The following is a 6,812-nucleotide window of genomic DNA, read 5'->3' on the forward strand; positions in this document are numbered from 1 at the left end:
ATAACCATAATTTTATTTTTGTTTGGTTATAACCTGCAGTAAACAACCATAATTTATGTAATTTTGACGTGTAAGTGGAAGCTAATTGTAAAAGTGCTTCTCGTATATTTTCAAGTTTTAAATCATTTTAACAAATGACTTATTTTAAAGGCAAAACATATGACAATACATAATCGTGTAAAAGCTAAAAAAGTTTGGCATTCATTACAGATTTTTCACCAATAAATATAATTTAGATGTAGATTAAAGATGTAAAATATAGGGTTGTGATTGCACAACAAACAAAAACTGCAATTTGACAAAAAGAGAGAAAAGGCACAGTGAATTCAATCATTTGGAGCAGTAAGTATCATCTTCACAATATCTGTTCGTGCGTCAGTGTTAGCTCACTATTTCTCCATTTTGATACTGCTAACTGAATTCTGTTAAAATATAAAGAATACAAAGAAATCAAATGTGTATCGTTAAACGGGGAAACGGATAACATACCTTAAACCTTTAGTATCCTAATTACATAAATATTACCATTTATCAAGTGATATGATATCTTGAAAGCTGGATCAAACTAACATGAAAAACTTAAAACTTGTATGTTATAAAAAAATCATATGAGGTACCAAAACATATATTTTTATTTACACCTGAACTTGCAAGATTATTTTTAACATGTCAGCATTGGCTGTGGCTTTTAAGAGTTTTCAATTTAATTTGTTACGTAATGTTGTCCTTTGTGCTTTGGGAACCCTTTCTTGATGTACAACAACATTAGGCTGTAACTTCGGGTAAGTAAGATCAGATTTTGTCTTTTGGTTTTCTAGATTCTACCAAAATGAAATGAAAATTGGTTTTCGGAATTCTACCCTAATGAAATGGAATATGATTAGATTGATCTGGTTACTAATTAATTTAGGTTTTATGTTATAAAACCAAAAATTTGTGGTTTAAAATTCTACTTAATTTATGATTAGATTAAGTTAACTTTTTGTTATTTGAGTTAAGGGCTTTTTCCAAAAATGACTTAAATTTTGTGGTAGAATACAAAACTAGGATTTTTGTAATTTTTGTTTCGCTCTATTCACCGTAAAAATCCAACTTATTCACAAAAATATTATTACTTATCTATTTTCGAAATATGTTAGTTTTACTCATATCCTCATCTTCATCAATTATTTACGAAAATGCAATTGTATTCACTATCATCTACCACCGTTAACAACAAAAATCAAGCTTTAAATGCACTAGAAATCGTTTATACATCTTAATCTCATTTCTCACAGACACAAATCATTTATCTTGAATATACTCTCTTATTTCATCTTTAAGTTTCAAAATTATGGATTTCAAGATTACATTTACAGTAAAGTTACTCAAGTTTGATGATTCTTGATCAGAAATGAGACAATACCTTTCATTAAGAAGTTTTGGGTGATTGGAAAAGCTAAATACGAACTGTCATAGGATATATGTTCAAAATTTTCAGATCTCACATAAGAAAAATTCTTCATACGTCTTTTGATCAACAGATATGTTAGTTTTTCAGCTATTTTTTAAAAAAGTTTCATAGAAGACTTCTAGAAAAGTCTACGAATTTTTATTTTTAATAAAAAAAAATTGAGTTGACTTCTTGAGAAGTCTTTGTAAAAGCGAGGTTAGTTTGGTAACTGACCGAAATCTTGCAGAAATTTGACTTTTCATAAAAGACTTCTAGAAAAGTCTACTATGAGAAAACTTTCAGAAAAATCTACCATGAGGAGACTTCTTGATAAGATCCTAGTCAGCTCCAGAATCATATCACTTCTCGAGAAGTTTTCTCTATTTTTTTGTTTGAGATTTTGGTTGATCCCTTTGTTTTGTAAGCAGAAGTCTTAGGAAGTCTTCTCATAGTATACTTCTCCAAAAGACTGTTTTTAAAAGGTTAAACATGGTCAATCGAAAAATTAACCTATGCAAACTTCTTACGATAATAAAAAGATTTTTTTAGAAATCTACTCATATCAGAATTCTCTAGAAGTGTTCTATGTAAAAGTCAAATTTATGCATGTATAAAGAAAGTTAATAAAATAATAAAATAAAGAAATATTAGCTAATTTAGATCCATTAGATCTCTATCAATGGTGCAAAATGTTGATCCTTGTTATCCTAGTGACTAATGAGAGACAATTTTACTACTTAACATTTAAAATTCAATGTTTTTAATTATTTATGTATTTTAGTCTTATAAATGAAGTGTAAATTTAAAGAAATTAATGTTATGGTTACAAAAGTTGGAAATTTAAAATTTAGAGTTTATGGTTTATAATTATTTTTAATGATTAATTGTAATGTTTAGTTTTGTGATTTAATATGAGGTCGGAATATGAGATTTAGGGTTTAGATTTAAGATTTTGGGTTAAAGTTAAAATATTAGTTTTGAAAACTAAGTTTAAGATTTGTGGTTAAATTTTTAAAAATTTATATTTAAATTTTATTTAGAGTTTGGATGCATGGTTTATGTTTTAAGTTTAAGGTTTAAGGTATAAGTCTTGATTGAAGATTTCAATTTTGTGTTTAAGCGTTACAGTAAGATTAATAAAAGATTAAATTTTGAGTTTCATTTTCAGATTTAAAGTTAAAGTATGAAAATATTAAATTATTAAGGTTTTTCTTTAGAGTTTGGGGTTTAAAAGTTCGTTTAAGATTTAGGGTTCCAAATAGTTACCAAAAATTCAAGGCAAAACCGTGAATGTTTTATAAATAGCTACCAAACAAATTTGTGACTAAGGAGTTGACTGGTTTCCCCGTTATCACCCGTAAAAACAGTTTTTGCGGTTGGTAGCAGTTTATGGCGTTTCAAAACAATCACATAAAACCGCTAGCTTTGTACCGCTTCGAACCACTTTGTACCGTTCAAAATCAAAAGCTCCTTCCCGCAAGTGTTTGCGGTTGCGGGCGGTTGCGGTTGGATAAAAAAAATTAGATTTGGATTTCATATATCACTAATCACAATCACGTACAACTACTTTATTTTATTTTTTAGGCAACGTTATATACATATATTTAACAATCACGTTAACCCTAATTTGTTGCAATCCATTGAAATCATGCAACCCTAAACAGTTTTGTTGTTTTATGATTTATGTTTTATTGTTTAAATTCTCTAAATCACCAGTATATGATTATATATATGTTTTTAATTATTAATTATTATTTCGCCGTTGGATTTTAAATTTATCAGTTTAATAATATTTTTTTCTTTTAAATATATTTTATTAATTAATTGGTGTATCTGTGGGTGGATAAACCAGTCAAAATGATCTGTAAACGCAATAATTTTTAAACATTATACCAGTCATACAAAACGCTTAATAATGCCATAAACCGCAACCACTCGCATCCGCAAACTTCCGTACCCACAACCACAACCGCTGCGTTTTAAACCAGTCAGGCTCTAAATCATGGTTTTTTTGTAGTATTTTCTTAGCTTTGTAAATTTGCTACATTTTTAATTTTGTGGTATTTTGTATTATTTTTTGGCTTCTCCACGAATTTTCGTAGTTATTTCGTGGCTATAGCTGAGATTTCCACTGGTGAAATAAAATTATAGAAAATTAATGATTTTGCAGTGAATATTAACTACAAAATAAATAAAACTATATTGAATTTCTACAGTGATATTTTATATAGAAAATATGTCAAAAATGATATTTATTATGAATCAATTGCAGTTATCTTTTATAAAATGAAAACAAAAACAATAAAAATATCTTTTGTCGGCGAACTTCCATCAAGGAAAAGCCCAATGGACCATTACAGATATAAACATCAGGTTTATAAAGCAAGACCCAATATGTGTTCTTCATGCACGAACAAAGCTTCTGATCACTGTGAAAACTTCATCTCCTTTGACTCCTCCGCCATATGCCTCATGTATTTATGTTGTCTGTCAAAATGAAGCTTGGTTCCTCGCCATATTCTAATGCAAACTGAGCAGCTCACTACGGTCACCTTCCTCACTCATCTTCAAATCTCATCAACGATCTTACAAAGTTCATCCATGTTTCCTGTAAATCATATCTCGAAAATATCCAGGCTCCACTAAAAATTTACATTTGAACATGCGCGCTATTAGTCGATTAAGATAACTATTTTCAACTCGAGAGAGATGATATTGGAGTAAAAGCATAGAGAGTTACTTTGAGGAGGATCTGATCAATAATTAGAAGTTTTCCTAATCCAAACTCAATCAAGAAAAAGACTAACAATACACTCAGCTTTTATTGAGGATGAGACTACAACAAAAGATTCGCCTAAAACAAAAAAGGGAAAACTGTTTTTTTTAAAGCAAAAAAATGGTAACTATGTCCCTTTAGACTAATCTATATTTTGTGTCATATTTTCCTATAACACCCTTTATTATTTTTGAAAATAAATTTAATAAATAGTTTTACAAACAAAATTTTTTTGGAAAAATAGTAACTTTTGATAAAATACCTATATGAACTTAGTGATACTTTTCCAGTAATAAAAAACTTAAAATTATAAATTTTATATTATGTTCTAAATAAAATAGAAATGACATTCTACGAAGTAGAAAACGAAATCCACATTTTTCATTGAATCTACAATGTTTAGAATACGTGATCTACGTAAATAGGAGTATTCTAAAAATATTTAGAATACACATTCCGCGCTTAACCTATCGTTCTAAAATCTTTAGAAATCAAAATCTACACATTAATATAAATCTAAAACACGTAGAAACCGACTTCTACAGATTTACTATAAATCTAAAACATGTAGAACTCAAAATCTAAACATTACTATAATTCTAAAAAACTGTAAAAACCGATTTCTACATATTAGTTGTATTCTACGGATAAGAAATCAGTTCCTAAAAATATAGAAACAAAATATTTGGGAATATTCACTTTTATATTTTGAAAAAAATCGATTTTTTTTAAAAAAAATAAAAAAACGAAAAAGGAACAAAAAAATAAAAAAAAACAAAAAAAGAATAAAAAATTACAATTTTAAGGGCATTACTGCCAATTTGAAAAAAAATAGTCTAATGGGACATAAAATAGTATAGATTAGTATAAAGGGACATAGTTACCATTTTTTTGCTCTAAAAAAACAAGGAAAAACTATTTTTTTAGAGCAAAAAAATAGTAACTATGTCCCTTTAACTAATCTATATTTTGTGTCATATTTTCCTATAATACCCTTTAATATTTATGAAAATAATTTTAATAAATAGTTTTACAAACAAAAAAAATTTGGAAAAATAGTAACATTTGTTAAAATACCTATATGAACTTAATGGTATATTTTCCAGTTATAAAAAAGTTAAAATTATAAATTTCAGATTATGTTCTAAAAAAAGTAGAAATGACATTCTACGAAGTAGAAAACGAAATCTACTTTTTTCATTGAATCTACAATGTTTAGAATACGTGATCTACGTAAATAGGAGTATTCTACAAATATGTAGAATACACATTCCGCGCTTAACCTACCATTCTAAAATTCTTAGAAATCAAAATCTACACATTAATCTAATTCTAAAACATGTAGAAACCGACTTCTACAGATTTACTATAAATCTAAAACATGTAGAAATCAAATTCTAAACATTACTATAATTCTAAAAAACTGTAGAAATTGATTTCTACATATTAGTTGTATTCTACGGATAAGAAATCAGTTCCTAAAAATATGGAAACAAAATATTTGAGAATATTCACTTTTATATTTTTTTTAAAAATCGATTTAAAAAAAAAAAAAACGAAAAAGAACAAAAAAAAACGACAAAAAAAACCTTGGCAACCTTCTTCGCCGTCTTCTATATTCCATTGATTGTTCACAAAATTTTCACAAAATTTTCACATTATTTCTACCATGATTCATGTCTATGCTTCATGTGGTGTTTGGGAATTGGTTGTATCTTCAGGTTGGAGTTTTAATGTTGATAAAAAGAAAGGGGGAAGGTTACTTGCTTTGGAATTGAAGTCTCCTCTGGAAGAGTTACAAAAAATTGTTATAGAGGATTTTGGTTTTGAAGAAACAGATGCTGATTTGGAGTTGAGTTACCTTCCTATTGGATTGATCAATTCATCAAAGTGTCCACCAGTGATCATTGGAAACTCAAGGCAAGTTCAAAATTTTCTAGGGTTTTGTAAGAAGCATCAGTCAACTCAATTGTGTGTCAGCTATAAAGCAAAGCAAGGAAATCCAAATAAGATCGACATTGATCTTAATAAGATGCCAACTGATGCAAGTACTAGTGAAGAGAACAAGCGAAATCCTTGTGACATTGGGACCGCTTCAAATATTTTTAAGGGGGCTAAGCATAACGAGAAGAGGAAAGGGAAGATGAAGCAAAGTGAAGTTGATGGAGATGATTATGATGCTGACAAGCATAACGAGAAGAAGAAAGGAAAAATGAAGCAAGACGAGGTTGAAGGAGATGATGATGATGCTGAGAAGATCAATTCTGAAAAAGAAAACAGAGAAAATTGGCAAAGAGTCAGGTGGTCGAATTGGTTAAGACGGGAGACCTTTTCCTCAACAAAACAGTTTTGAAAGCGAAGTTTGAGTTATGTGCAATGAAGCATAACTTTAACTACACAGTTACCAACTCCAATAAATCAGTTTGGTGTATTAGATGCGCTGATAAGGTGTGACTTTTGGGGTGCTCGAGCTGAGTGTTTGAAGGGCTCCACATATTTTATTATTAAGAAGTATGTCGGTGTACATTCCTGCGCACCTTCAAACAAAACCAGTGCCGGAAGGACAGCTTCAGCGAAAACGATAGGCAATCTGATAATGCATAA

The 6,812-nt window shown here is 28.8% G+C and overlaps 1 protein-coding gene across 1 annotated transcript in view; it reads right to left on the reverse strand.

The window, feature by feature from the left end:
* Nucleotides 1–4,436, reverse strand: part of LOC103852519 (phosphate transporter PHO1 homolog 1) — a 21,887-nt gene extending 17,451 nt beyond the window's left edge. Inside the window, exon 1 of the mRNA XM_009129417.3 lies at nt 34–4,436. The gene's annotated coding sequence lies outside the window, so the exon portion shown is untranslated. The remainder of the gene's footprint in view (nt 1–33) is intronic.
* Nucleotides 4,437–6,812: the final 2,376 nt, after the last annotated feature.

The sequence above is a fragment of the Brassica rapa genome, chromosome A02, assembly GCF_000309985.2.
Source record: "Brassica rapa cultivar Chiifu-401-42 chromosome A02, CAAS_Brap_v3.01, whole genome shotgun sequence".
Taxonomy (NCBI): domain Eukaryota; kingdom Viridiplantae; phylum Streptophyta; class Magnoliopsida; order Brassicales; family Brassicaceae; genus Brassica; species Brassica rapa.